Source organism: Ursus americanus, chromosome 34 (genome assembly GCF_024610735.1).
Source record: "Ursus americanus isolate L20-20 chromosome 34, mUrsAme1.1.p, whole genome shotgun sequence".
NCBI lineage: Eukaryota > Metazoa > Chordata > Mammalia > Carnivora > Ursidae > Ursus > Ursus americanus.
The window spans coordinates 27,748,714-27,763,873 of record NC_142160.1 but is presented as its reverse complement, the minus strand read 5'-3'; the positions used below and the strand labels follow the sequence as shown (position 1 = coordinate 27,763,873).

Below are 15,160 nucleotides of genomic sequence, written 5' to 3'. Positions count from 1 at the left end.
GAAATAAGAAACATCTAAGACAAAAAGATACAGAAAGGTGGAATTTAAAAGCATTGAAAAAATATACTAGGGAAATATAAACAACGATCGTAAAAAGGACTAACATACCAATCTTGCTAACTATCAGAAGAGAAGCCAAGGCAAAATATTATAAAGGGCAAAGAGCAACATTCTATAGAGATTTTATATAGGTCAAGAAGGTAAAGCAAATCAGGACGTTTAGCAAAGATGCTGGGCACAAGGTCAATTTTTAAAAGTCAGTAACTTTTCTCTGTTCCAGCAATGAGCATCTAGAAAACATAATAGAAACTAAGCTAGTGTCTGGCAATAAACTTTTAAAATAATATGCCAGATCTCTATAGTGAAAGTTTTCAAGCCCAATGATAGGATATGGAGAAATAGTGGTAAGATCACTTGACATTCAATAATACATTGATTATATTGCATACATGTATTCATGAATATGTGTATTCATGGGATCCTTTTAAGGGCTATTCAACTTGTAGCAGCAAGTGAGGTTGTAGGCAGTCTAGTGTACTTCTGATCATTTACTTGTAGTCCAGACATTTTGATAAGTATTGGTCAAGGAATTTGTCTTTGGATTCTTTGTCTTTGCTTTTCCTTCAGCTTGACTATTCTTCCCGTAGATATTCTCATGGCTCACGTTCCGAGTTTATTCTGATTTCTGTTGAAATACTGCTTTGTCAGATGCTTCACTGAATCCATCTATTTAAAAAGCGCACCCCCTTCACTCATCCAGAGTAAGAACCATGGATCCTTATGTACCTTTAGCAGTGTCACTTTCTTGGCTCTCTTGGCTGTTTGCCAGGGGATGGATAGCAGATTCAGACCACTCTCATCTAATCAGGAAAGAAAGGAAGAGGAGGTACAGGTGGGACTTCATAGCACTATCACCACCTGATATTATATTTTATATGTTTTATGTATTCATTGTCCACCTCTCTTAAGCACCATGAGGGCAGTGACTACTTGTTATGGATGCTCCCTGTTATGGGCACAACACACACAACACTCTGGGACATAGTAGGCACTCAATAAATATTTGCTGAATGGATCATTTGAATACGTACAAGAATAATTTATTTCTGGGGCGCCTGGGTGGCGCAGCGGTTAAGCGTCTGCCTTCGGCTCAGGGCGTGATCCCGGCGTTATGGGATCGAGCCCCACATCGGGCTCCTCTGCTATGAGCCTGCTTCTTCCTCTCCCACTCCCCCTGCTTGTGTTCCCTCTCTCGCTGGCTGTCTCTCTCTCTGTCAAATAAATAAATAAAATCTTTAAAAAAAAAAAAGAATAATTTATTTCTAGTGGGCAAATATATTCAAGAACATCAATTTAAAATTAATTTTTGGCAAACTGATAAATTAACTTTTAATAAACCGATTTGCAAAATATTGCCCTCCTCTACCGTCGGATAATATACCTCAAGGTCATATCAGCTGTCCATTTATTTCTCAACTTAAGTGATTAATTGAATGGATAAAAATATCTCCTTTTCAGGTTTTAGTTCTTTTCTACACTATATATAATGATTCTCAGATGCAAGATGCTGTATAGTAATCCATATTGTACACTTTACTGTGTCTTTTTATAATTGAATTTATGCCCTCTGGACCAGCAATATACATATTTATCTATAAAAGGCCAATTTCCCCTCAGTATTTAATTAAGAGGTAAATTTCGAAAAGACTGAAATGTTGTCCTAAAACAGGTATTATACATAAGTAGTCACATCAGCCATAAATAAAGACTGAGCTTTCATCTTATCTTGAGAAGAGCTTAAAGAACTAACTTATCAATTGTAATAGGTCTGTAATTAGTTTAATGTGCAGTCACTCTGAAACCTTTCAGACATAAGTTTTCCGGATACTCACAGCTTGGATTGCTTAAAAACGTCACAATTCTTTAGAGACTTCACGTTACTCATTACATGTTATAGATGTAGCGTACGGCTTTCCCTCACACTTAGGTGGTGCACTAGTTATTTTTATGAATTGCATTATTTTTATACATTCACATTATATATTATTACTCCAGAAGCAGATAACCTGCAGTCTAGGTAATTCTAAGACCTACTGCCTATCAGTACAGAAAAGTATATTTAATTAAAAGTCAGAGGTTACTGAGAAAAAGAAGACAGCACACTGATAGAAAAAGACTAATTTTTAGTATAGTACACCGCATTCTCAATGACAATGTTTGGGTGACTTACAAGAATGCAAAGAGGCTGAATATGAATGACATGATTCAACTGGCAAATGTGTGGTATATATTTTGCTAAGAAACTATAAAGCATGGGAAAGAGGTCTTTCTTAATGCCACTTACAGTGACATTTTATGAAATCAGAAAGACTTTAGTCTATTGAGTAAAGCCAAGTCCTATGCACAAGCAATGATTAAAAAAAAAAAAGCCAACCTAAGGGGCTGTAACTCAGATAAAATGTGTAAGAGGGATCTAAAGACTCACAATTCACAAGAAATACACGGGAGAGGTAAACAAGCTAAGTAACACTAGGAAGAAGTAATCAAACAGATCTGGAATGTATAACAGTGCACAAAACAACTGGCCAGGATACTTTAAAAGTTCAATACCAAAGAAAAGAAAATGTGTGTTGAAGGGTGGGGAGTACTGGGGAGAACTCTGTTCTAAATTAAAAGAGATTATGGGGCACTGGGGTGGCTCAGTCGGTTAAGGGGCTGCCTTTGTCTCAGGTCATGATCCCAGGGTCCTGGGATGGAGCCCTGCGCTGGGCTCCCAGGGAGCCTGCTTCTCCGTCTCCTCTGCCCCTCCTCCCTGCTGATTCTCTCTCTCTCTCTTTCAAATAAATAAATAAAATCTTAAAAAATTAATTAATTAAAAGATATTAAAGAGACACCAAGAAACCCCAAAATGCAATATATTACATTAAGTATATTTGGGTAACAAATGAAGAAGTTTTTATACGGTCTGGGTATTGAATTATTATTATTCAATAATTATACAATTACTGTTAATTTTCTCGAGTTACGTTAATGTGATTATGTAGTAGAATGCCATTTTTTTAGGAGATGCAGCTGAAATATTTCGGGAAGAGTATCGTGAAGTCTGCAACTTATTTTGAAATGGATCCAGCAAACACACACACAACTTGCCCACAGACTATACGGCAGACTGTTAACAACTGTTGAATCTAGATGGTAGGTATATGAGTGATATGAGTGTTTGTTGTATTTTTCTTTCGAACTTTCAATATGCTTAAAAATATTCATAATGAAAAGTGGGGAAAAAACAAAAATTATTTAGGCATTTATAATAGAAGTTCTTTTTGGAATTTTTTTAAAAAGGATCTAAAGGAATTCTCTATGAAAGATAGCTAAGCTCAAGAATGAACGAGCACTCTTTACAAAGAATGCCATTGGCCTGTTACTAAATAAAATGCCAAGAAAATAATGGTAATCATCCTTAAGACATAGGCAGTTGGCCTTACAATATCAATTATCTGTTGCTAAGTAGTTATGTATGTTCTCAGGATAAAGAAGGATGCCAAGGCTTAGAGGGCTACATAACTTTAAGCTCAGAGAGGTCAGCATATTAAGTATCTTTGCTATCATAGATATCCAGTCTTCACAGAAATTTTATGCAGAAGTCAGATGAAATTCTTAGCATAAAATCTAACCATCTTTGTAAGCAGAACGAGTAAGTGAATATTTTACTATTTGCTAACACAGCACATGAATTTGTGAGTTTACCTGAGTAAGCGTGGATTTCACTAAAATTGTGTCTTGGCATCTCTGTAATACTGGATTAAGTGCACAGTGCTTCCCTGGAGGATGCTGGTCTTTTACAGCCCAGGCTGGAGAAACAAGCTGAGTAGCAAACTGGTCTACCTGTGAAATATAAAAGTGAAACATTTAGCTAAAGAAATATCTGTTAGTGTTATACGATGGTGATAAAAATTACTCCCTTAGTATCTGGCATTGACTTGTGATCAGGGGTAAGTTATTTATTAATTCAGGGGCTTTTGACAAAATATAATAATAATGGTATAATTTAAAATAAGGTTCATGCACAAACTACATCATCTGCTGTGATCTAAATTAGCATGAAAGATCTATAATTAAATAATTGATGCTACATAATTTTAATTGTCCTTGCTATTCACTCTGCAATTAATACTCTTTTTTTTCTATTTATCTTGCTTTTATTCTACCACATTGTATACCTTTCTGTTTTCTTTGATTTTTCCGTTCACTTTAAATATGTTTGGAAAATCTTTCACGATATCCTGTTGTTTCCAACAAGCCCTGAGAACACTGACAAGTACTGAGTCATGGTCCCTCCATCATTTTCTCAAGCCCAGTCTACCACTGCAGCTTCATCAGACACTAGTGTCCCTGTCAACCCCTTCTCAAGTGCCTTGATGAATGGGGTCTGCTTTTTAAGCCCACCATGAATAATACATAAAGTTTTCAAGGCAGTTAGGAAGAGAGGACCTGCCTCTCATGGCAACCTAATATTAAACATTAGCTTTCTAGTTACCTTAAACTGAACGTAGATTTCCACCTTGCATGCAAAAGTCCATTTTTCATTCAGCTGCATTCAGAGACTGCTGGTGCCTGTTTCTTAGGAGGAACGTTCTTATTTTTCTGAAAACCCGAAGCACAAGAAAAAAGCATTATTCTTGGGTACCAGATAAAGAACTCTTTGAAAAGATTTCTACAGCAGCAGAAAGTCAGTGTCTTCTGCCATTTGGAGAGGTAGAATTTGGCAGCAATAAGCACTTTGCATTAATATAACATTCTCATCTCTTGAAAAGAAAGTTTCCTGTTATAGAAGTGGTTACTTGTTAAAGTTGAGGTAAAGGCCACCTGAAGGGAAATGTCTACACAGTGACTCATTTCTTCTACTGAAAGATGTCAAAAGTAGAAGCTGGTTTAGTCATCATGAGACTGCTTATCACCAAGGAACATGTCAACTGAGTCATTTAAGGAACACGTAAAATGGACTTTTAAGAAGTTGAAAAGTTTTCTTCTCCTGATCAGTAGAGCAGGGAGGGGTATAAACAGGTATTCAATGACTTACTGGTAAGTGTCTTTCCCACAGACTTAGGACAGCTGAAGAAGCCCACAAAGGAATACATCAGGGAGAAAAATAGTGCCAATATAAAAGAGAATCATTTATTTCCTTGTTTCTACGAAGAATGTCTTTTCGTCTGCAGATTCTAATAATCCAGAGAATAGAGGAAATTATGCCAAAGATTAAAGTAAAACTTGAAGAATTGCCTTAAGTATCTAATTACTGTTTTACAAATCTTTCATCTCGATTTGCTAGAACCTTAGACCCAAGTCTTTTGCAAAATTGTGAAATAGGAGCAGTTTGTAACAACTTTGCCTCCTTCCTTCCTCATGGTTGCTCTTGTGATTCCTTTCCCTCCCTTGCTGGTGTCCCTTTTGGTTATGTCCCTCTGTGCATCTCCAGAATCTCCTCTGATTCCTTCACAATTTCTCTGCTCTCTCAAGGATGCACTAAATGACTGGCTCGAAAATCCACCCGGCAGAGGATTTGAAACCCTCTATTTTTCTCTCATGGAACAGTTGCTTATGGACTACTAGAATTTTGGTTTAAAAAAAATTAAAGCCTATCTTTCCAGTGAATTCTATTTTGTGATGTGGTTGTGGACTTTCATTATGAAATTAGACGTATATTATCCTGGAAGTAATTTTAGTGTCTGGATAAGGCTTAATGCAGCAGCTGTTAAAATCACATATTTAAATGAACTCTTATGGGTAAAAATATGAATAATTCTCAAAAATATTATTAATTTCCGAAATGTTGAGAAAATACTAGATAGTAATTACTGAACCTAAAATGTCCCAAGCCCAGTTTTTGTAAAGTACCTGAACTTTGGTACTTTCTACACATTGTTCACATAATTGTGCCAATTCTGTATCTTTACCTTTAGAACGATAGCAGTTCACCTCCCTCAGCTTGAAATGGTTTTAAACTTAAATTTGTTTTCTGTATAAAAATGTGCAACTTTCTGAGCACACTGAGATTGTCCCCTCCTTTTAAATGGAGACCTACCCCTGAAGTCTGAACAGCCTCTTGCTCCTATTTTAGAAGACAGAGAGGTTGGGTTTGACCTCTTCATGGGGCATCTGGCTGTCCAGATGAAAGACCCCGGGAGATGTATCTCCTATTCCTCCACAGGCCCACCTGTGAATAATACTTCTTTTCCAGTCACCTTGTAAGAAGCATCGGGAATTATGACGATTGGATTCTGACTCAAATCTGAGGCTGCTTTTTTTTCTTCTCATAAGCAGACAAAAAATAACATCTTTCTCCTATTGCCTCCTGGTGCTCTCCTAGGACCCTGATATATGATGATGGCCTCCAGATGTCATCACGAAATATCCTAAATTCAGGGTGTGCCATTGCTTTGCGACATAATTCCAAGGCCACACCGTCATCGGACTAAAAAGAGATCATAGTGGTAATCACAGCTCCTTGTCTGGGAACTCAAGATTCTCATATTCCTGCCAGATATTTGGGGCAGTTGTTGGAAGGCGCTCATTCCCCATTCCTGAGGTTTCCAGGGAGAGAACATCTGTTCATGCAGCACTCTGGTACTTCACTTTCTTCTTTGAAAGGTAGTCCTTCTCTGAGTAGGGAGCTTGGGAAAATGAGCTGAGCACTTACAGCTTGGTCCTCCCTCCTTTATTATTGGGGTCTGCTTGCTTGCAGAAGGCATGTGCTTCAGGCTGCTCTTGACCATGAGGTAACTAATGAAGGCTTTGTTATTGCAGGGGAGCAAGGGACTGTGGTTTTCCAGCACTGCCTTGAGTGGATGAGTAAACCTGTCTAATCCTGAGGTTAAGTATTGGGAATCTCATTCTTCTCATGTTTGCATACCTTCTCCCAATGCTCTATCATAAAAATGAGGCTGACATTTTGCTCGTCATCTGTCTGGTTCCACTTTCTATCTCAAATGGCTCAGAACTCTAGTGGAAGACAAGGGTATAAATGCATTGACATTTTTGGGTGTGTCAGCAGTCTCCAGAAGAAGTAGACTCCACAAACGGGTTCTCTTGGCCCCCACAAAGTTGCCTCCATTTTCCCCTTCCACCTCAGTGGTAAAATATCCAGTCCCTGCAAATATCAAAAACAGTTGAGATGCCCTGATGTCACAACAGCTATAATGGAAGGAACTGCTCCTGGTGTTGATGTGGGAACCAAAGCTATAGAGGACTTTACTTTCCATACAAAAGATCCTCGCCATCGCTGCTGGTGGTACTACTCCTTGTTATTATCAAAGCTGATGACACCTTCAGCGCTCAATGTCTCACACAATTTCAACTGATGAGCTCCATATATCCTTCATCCTGGGACCCAGGCATGAGGATAAGGGGACCAGCCTGAAGGACAATCTGAGGGAAGACTCATTGCTTCTACTCATTGTGTAGTAAAGTGCACAAATCTTAAGTGTACAGCTTAATGAATTTTATATTTGAGTACAATGGTGTAACCACCACCCAGATCTAAAATATAGAATATTTTCAGTACTCAGAAGATTCTTTCTTGCTTCCTCCTAGCCCAAGAGATCCCCCACCCAAAGGCAATCATGATCCTAATTTCTATCACTATAGAAATTACTTGATGTAAATATAACAATAAAACGTGTACTCTCTCTGCCCTTTATGTGAGCCATAGAATGCGAACCATCCAGTGTTGCACGCAGCTGTCGTTTGTTCTTTTTCCTTGCCCTGTATAGTATTCTAGTGCATGAAAATGCTATCATTTATGTTTCCACTCTGCTGCTTTGATTGTTGCAAAATATGTCTTTTGATGAGCAAAGCACTTTGTTTTGTTTTATTAGACTTTATTTTATAGAGCAGTTTGAGGTTCACAGCAAAATTGTGCAGAAGATATAGAGATTTCCCATATATCCCCTGCCCCCACATATGTACAGCCATCCTGCTATCAACATCCCCCCCCCAGAGTGGTAGTTTGTTATAATCAATGAACCTACATTGATACATAATCACCCAAAGTCCATAGTTTACATTAGGTTTTAGTCTTGGTGTTGTACATTCTATAGGTTTCAGCAAGTGTATAGTGACATGTATCCACCATCATAATACCATACAGAACAGATTCCCAGCTCTAAAAATCCTTTGTGCTCTGCTTATTCATCCCTTCCTCCCCACTAATCCCTGGCAACCACTGATTCTTTTACCATCTCCTTACTTTTGCTTTTTCTAGAATGTCATATGGTTGAAACCATGTAGTGTGTAGTCTTTTCAGATTAGCTTCTTTTACTTACTAATATGCATGTAAGTTTCCACCATGTTTTCTTATGAATTGATAACTAACTTAGTACTTTCTAGAACTGAATATTGTCCCATTGTCTAGATGCACCAGGTTATTTATCCAGTCACCTACTGAAGGACATCTTGGTTACTTCTAACTTTTGGCGTTTATGAAGAAGGCTGCTATACCCATCTATGTGCAGGTTTTTGTGTGAACATAGTTTTCAACTCCTTTGGGTACATTCTATGAAGTATAATAGCTGGATTGTATGATACAAGTATGTTTAGTTGTGTAAGAAACTGCCAACCATCTTCCAAAATGGCTGTACCATGTTGCATTCCCACCAGCAATGAATGAGATCGTCTGCTGCTCCTCACCAGCATTTGGTGATGTTCGTGTTCTGGATTTTGGCCATTCTAATATGTGTGTAGTGGTAACTTGTTATTTTTAATTTGGATTTTCATAATGATATATGGTTTAGAGCATCTTTTATACGCTCATTTACCATCTGTGTGTCTTCTTTGGTAAAGTGTCTCTTAAAGTCTGTGGCCTATTTTTTAATCAGGTTGTTTGTTTTCTTATTGTTGATTTTTGAGAATTCTTTGTACGTTTTGCATAGCAGTCTTTTATCAGATGTGTCTTTTACAGATACCTTTTCACAGTCTGTTGCTTATCTCTTCATTCTCTGAAGAGTGTCTTTTGCAGAGCAGAAGTTTTTAATTTAATTTAATTTTTTTTTTTGGAGATAGAGGAGCACACAAGGGGGGGATGGGGAGGGACACAGGGAGAAGGAGAGAGAGAATCTTAAGTAGGCTCCATACATGGAGCCTGACACAGGGGCTCCATCTCAACCCTGAGATCATGACCTGAGCTGAAATCAAGAGTTGGATGCTTAACCAACTGAGCCACGTAGGCACCCCTGAAATTTTTAATTTTAATAAAGTTTTCTAACAGATACTCTTAAAAATATTTTTAACCAAACTTAATCTTCAACTTTTTATGGTAAAGCAATGTTCATCTCAAGTTTTAGTTTAGGGAGTTATGTTCCTTTCATAGATTGTGCCTTTGGTGTTGTATCCAAATATCTAAGGTCACTTAGATTTCTCATACGTTATTTTCTAGGAATTATATAGTTTTTCCTTTTAAATTTAGTTCTATGATCCATTTTTAGTTAATGTTTGTGAACGGTAAGTCTGTGTCTAGATTTTTTTTTCTGTGTGGATGTCCAGTTTTTCTAGGATGTCTAGTTGTCCAGATGTTCCATTTGTTGAAAAGACTATCATTTCTCCATTGTATTGCTTTTGCTCCTTTGTCAAAGGTCAGTTTTTTTATATTTGTGTGGGGCTATTCTGAGGTTTCTATTCTGTTCTATTGATCTGTTTGTCAATTCTGTCTATCCACCAATACCACACTTAATTACTATGGCTTTCTAGTAGGTCCTGAAGTCTAGTAGTATCAGTTCTTCTCTGTCAATATTATGTTGGCTGTTCCGGATGTTTTGACTTTCATAAAAACTTTAGAATCAGTTTGTTGTTATCCACAAAATAATTTGCTAGAATCTTGCTTGTGATTGTGTTGAATCTATTAGACTGACTTGGGAAGAACTGGCACCTTGATGACATTGAATTTTCCTATCCATGAACATGTGAACATGGAAAAAGCTGTTTAGTTCTTGAAACTCTTCTTTCATCAGAGTTTTATAGTTCTCATATAGATCTTGTACATATATATTAGATTTGTACTTAAGTATTTCATTTGGAGTGTTCTAACATTAATGGTATTGTTTTTTATTTCAAATTCTATTTGTTCATGCTGGTATATAAGAAAGTGACGGACTTTTGTGTATCAACATTGTATCCTCCCACCTTGCTATAATTACTTATTAGTTTCAGGAATGTTTTTGCCAATTCTTTCTGATTTTCTTCAGAGACAGTCATGTCTACAAAAAAAGACAGTTTTATTTCTTCCTTCCCAATCTGTATAACTTACATTTCCTTTTCTTTTCTTATCACATTAGTTGATACTTCCAGTACAGTGTTATAAAGGAGTATTGAGAGGCGACATCCTTGCCTTGGTCTTGCTCTTAGCAGGAGTTTCTAGTTTTTCACCATTCAATATGATGCTAGCAGGGTGTTTTTTGTAGGTATTCCTTATCAAGTTGAGGAAGTTTCACTCAATTCCTTGTTTGCTGAGAGTTTTTATCATAAATGGGTATTGGATTTTGTCAAATGCTTTTTCTAAATCTACTGACATGATCATGTAATTTTTCTTTTTAGCCTGTTGATGTGACGAATTACATTAATTGGATTTTGAATGTTGAAACAGCCTTGCATATGTGGGTTAAATCCTACGTAGTTGTGGCATATAATTCTTTTTATATATTGTTGGATTCAGCTTGCTAATAATTTGTTGAGGATGTTTGCATCTATGTTTATGAGGGGTCTTGGTCTATAGTTTCATTATAATGTCTTTGTCTGCTTTGGGTGTTAGTGTAATGCTAACCTCACAGAGTAAGTTAGGAAGTACTCCCTCTGCTTTTACATTCCAGAAAAGATTATAGAGAGTTGGTATAATTCCTCTTCACATGTTTAATAGAATTTACCAGTGAACCCTTCCAGGCCTGATATTTTTTGTTTTGAAAGGTTGTTAATTATTGATTTAATTTATTTAATATATGTAGGCCTATTCAGGTAGTCTATTTCTTAGTGTGCACATTTTGACAAATTGTGTCTTTCAAGGAACTGGCTCATTAAATCTAGGTCATCAAATGTGTGTGCATACAGTTGTTCATAAATATTTCTTTATTATTCTTTTAATTCCCATGAGATCAGTAGTGGTGTCCCCTATTTGATTTCCGATATTAGTGATTTTATATCTTCTCTCTTGTTTTCTTAGCACAACTGGAGGCTTATCAATTTCATTGATCTTTTCAAAGAATAAGTTTTTGGTTTCATTGATTTTTTTAAAATATTTTTTATTATATTATGTTAGTCACCATATAGTACATCCCTGGTTTTTGATGTAAAGTTCGATGATTCATTAGTTGCGTATAACACCCAGTGCACCATGCAATACGTGCCCTCCTTACTACCCATCACCAGCCTATCCCATTCTCCCACCCCCTCCCCTCTGAAGCCCTCAGTTTATTTTCTCTATTGTTTTCCTGTTTAAATTTCATTGATTTCTGCTTTCATTTTTATTATTTCTTTTCTTCTGCTTACTTTAGATTTAATTTACTCTTTGTTTCTAGTTTCCTAAGATGTAAGCTTAGATTATTGATTTTAGATCTTTCTTCTTTTTCTAATGTATGCAATTCAATGCTATAAATTTCCCTCAAAGCACTTTTTTTGTTGAATCCCACTAATTTGGTAAGTTGTATTTTCACTTTCGTTTAGGTGAAATTATTTCTTATATTTCTCTTGAGACTTCTTCTTTGACCTATGTTTTATTTAAAGGTGTATTGCTTAATCTCCAAGTATTTGGGAATTTTCTAGCTATCTTTCTATTATTGATTTCTAGTTTAAATCTATTGTGGTCTGAGAGCAGACATTAAATGATCTCTCTTCTTTTAAACTCATTAAGGTGATTTTTATGTCCCATAATGTGGTCTGTCTTAGTGGATGTTCCATGTGAGATTAAGAATATGTATTCTTTTGTTGTTGGACACAGTAGCCCAAAGATGTTAATTATAAACATTTGATTGATGATTCTATTGAATTCAGCTCTGTCCTTACTGTTTTCTGCCTGCTAGATTTGAAGTCTCCAACCATAATAATGGATTCACCTATTTCTCCTTGTATGTCTACCAGTTTTTGCCCCATGTGTTTTTCAGCCCCGTTGTTAGGTGCATACACATTAAGGATCTTGGAGAATTGACCCCTCTATTATTATGGAATGCCTTTCTTTATTCCTGATACATTTCCTTGCTCTGTGTGACATTAATATAGCTCTCCTACTTTCTTTTGATTAGTGTTAGCATAGTATATCTTTCTCCATCCATTTACTTTTTATCTATAAATGTCTTTTTTTATTTAAGGTAGTTTTCTTGTACACAACATATAGGTTGAATGTTGGTTTTTGATCCATCTGAAGTCTCTTTTAATAGTATATGAATCACTATTTTGTACGCCTGAAACTAATATAACACTCTAAAAAATAAAAATAAAGTCGCATTTACGAAAAAACAGTATGTTTAGGCCACTGGTTTTAAAGTTATTGACATAGCTGGATTAATATCTACCATATTTGTTACTGTTCTCAATTTGTTGCCTTTGTTTTTTGTTCCCGTTTTTTATTGAGGTATAGTTGACATTTAACATTATATTAGTTTCAGGTGTACAACATGATGATTTGATATTTATATGTGTTGCAAAATGATCACCATAATAAGTCTAGTTAATACCCATCCCCATAAATAGTCATTTTCTTTTCTTGTGTTGAGGACTTCTAAGATCTACTCTCTTAGCAACTTTCACTTTGTTCCTATCTTTACATTCCATTATTTTTCCACATTTTGTGGTTGTAATTAAATATTTTACATGGTTCCATTTTCTCTCCTTTCTTAGTTATTGATTATGCTTCTTTTTTAACTTTTTTAATTGCTTGCCCTAGAGTTTGCAATATATATTTACAATTAATCCAAGTCTACTTTCAAATAATACTATATCACTCAAGGTGTAGTGCAAATAGCTTTTAATATTAAAATAGTCATAATTCCCTCTCCCATTCCTTGTATCATTGCTGTTATTCATTTCACTTATACATACATACATATATATATACATATATATGTACATATATAAGCATACATTATTGAATATATTGTTCCTATTATTATTTTGAACAAACTATTATCTGTTAGGTCAATTAAGAATCAGAAAATAAAAGATTTTATTTTACCTTCACTTATTTCTTCTCCAGTACTTTTCCTTACTTTATGTATATTCCAGTTTGTGACATACATCATTTTCCTTCTCTCTAAAGAACTTGTTTTAACATTTCTTGTAAGATAGGTCTACCAGCAACACATTTCCTGTATGATTTAGGTGTGAAAGTCTTTATTTCTCTCTCACTTCTGAAGGATAATTTCACAGGATACAGAATTGAGTTGGTGAGGGGCGCCTGGGTGGTGCAGTCGTTAAGCATCTGCCTTTGGCTCACGGCATGATCTCGGGGTTCTGGGATCGAGCCCCACATCAGGCTCCTCCGCTGGGAGCCTGCTTCTCTCCCCCACTCCCCCTGCCTGTGTTCCCTCTCTCGCTGGCTGTCTCTATCTCAAATAAATTAAAAATTAAAAAAAAAAAAAAGAATTGAGTTGGTGAGTTTTTTTCTCTTAACACGTAAAATATTTCATTCCGCTTTCTTCTTGCTAGCATGGCATCTGATAGGAGTAGTTAGTTCTTGCAGTTAGTTATCATTATAGTTTTTATCTTTGTTCCTTTATAGGTAAGGTGTATTTTCCCTCTAGCTTTTTTCAGAATGTTTTCTTTACCTTTGATTTTCTGAAGTTTGAATATGCTATGCATAGATGTTGGGTTTTTTGTTCGTTTTTGTGTGTTTGTTTTGGCATTTATCCTACTTGGTGTTCTCTGAGCTTCCTGTATTTGTATCTGTGGTTTGGTGTCTGACTGATTTGGGGAAATTCTCAGCCATTATTGTTTCCAGTATTGTTTCTGTTCCTTTCTCTTTTTCTTCTCCTTGTATTCCCATTGTGCATGTTTTACATCTTTTTTAGTTGTCCCACAGTTCTTGGATATTCTGGTTCTTTCTTTCTTTCTTTCTTTCTTTCTTTCTTTCTTTCTTTCTTTCTTTTTTTCTTTCTTTCTTTCTTTCTTTCTTTTCAGTCTCCCTTCTGTTTCTCAGCTTTGAAAGTTTCTACCAACATATCCTCAAGCTCAGACGTTCTTTCCTCAGTCATGTCCAGTCTACTTAAAAGCCTGTCAAAGGCACTCTTCATTTCTGTTACAGTGTTTGTTGTTCTTTTTTATCTTTAGCATTACTTGTTGGTTTTCAGAATTTTCATCTGTCTGCTTACATTGCCCATTGTTCCTCTGTGTTGTTTACTTTTTCCAACACAACACTGTAATATTTTGATATAATAAAAATATATATTTCATCTTCATCTCTTGTTCCTGGTAAAGCTTCTAAAACTTACAAATTCTAGAGTGATAGGGGTGATAACAGTGTTTTTTGTTATTCATAAGAAGCCCCTTTCAACCATACAGGAATTTATGGAAATAAGGTGACCCTTGGAGGATGAGGGCTGGTTGTCAGAGGAACCTCCATATGATTAGAAGGCTGGAACTTTCAAACACCCTCTTCCCCCAAACTCCGGGGAAGGGAGAGGGGCTGGAGACTGAGTTAATCACCAATGACCAATGACTTAGTCAATCATGCCTACCTAATGGAAACTCCATAAAAATCCTAAATGATGGGATTTGAAGAACTTCCAGATCAGTAAAGGCATCCACATGCTGGCAATGTAACACACCCACAAACTCTATGGGGACAGAAGCTCCTGTGCTTGGGACCCTTTTGGACCTCACTCTATGTACCTCTTCATTGGCTATTAATTTGTATCCTTTAAAAGAAACTGGTAAACGTAAGTAAAGTGTTTCCTTGGGTTCTGTGAGCTGTTACAGCGAATAATCAAACTCAAGGAGAGGTTTGTGGGAACTCCTGATTTGTATCTGAGTCAGACAGCCTGGGATCCACTGCTTGCAATTAGCATGTCATATGGAGAACAATCTTGTGGGACTGGGCCCTTAACCTAGAAGGTCTGTGCTAACTCTGGGTAGTTAGTGTCAGAAGTGAATTAAATTGCAGGACTCCCAGTTGGTATCCACAGAGAAC

At 36.3% G+C, this 15,160-nt stretch overlaps 1 long non-coding RNA gene across 3 annotated transcripts in view; it reads left to right on the top strand.

Annotated features, from left to right (window-relative positions):
* Window positions 1-15,160, top strand: part of LOC123781397 (uncharacterized) — a 39,274-nt gene that overhangs the window by 18,535 nt on the left and 5,579 nt on the right. For 2 of the 3 annotated variants that reach the window (XR_006776723.2, XR_015722937.1), the window contains exons 2-3: window positions 3,064-3,195; window positions 6,805-6,870. This is a non-coding gene — a long non-coding RNA (uncharacterized LOC123781397). The remainder of the gene's footprint in view (window positions 1-3,063; window positions 3,196-6,804; window positions 6,871-15,160) is intronic. The other variant, XR_015722938.1, reaches the window with a different exon arrangement.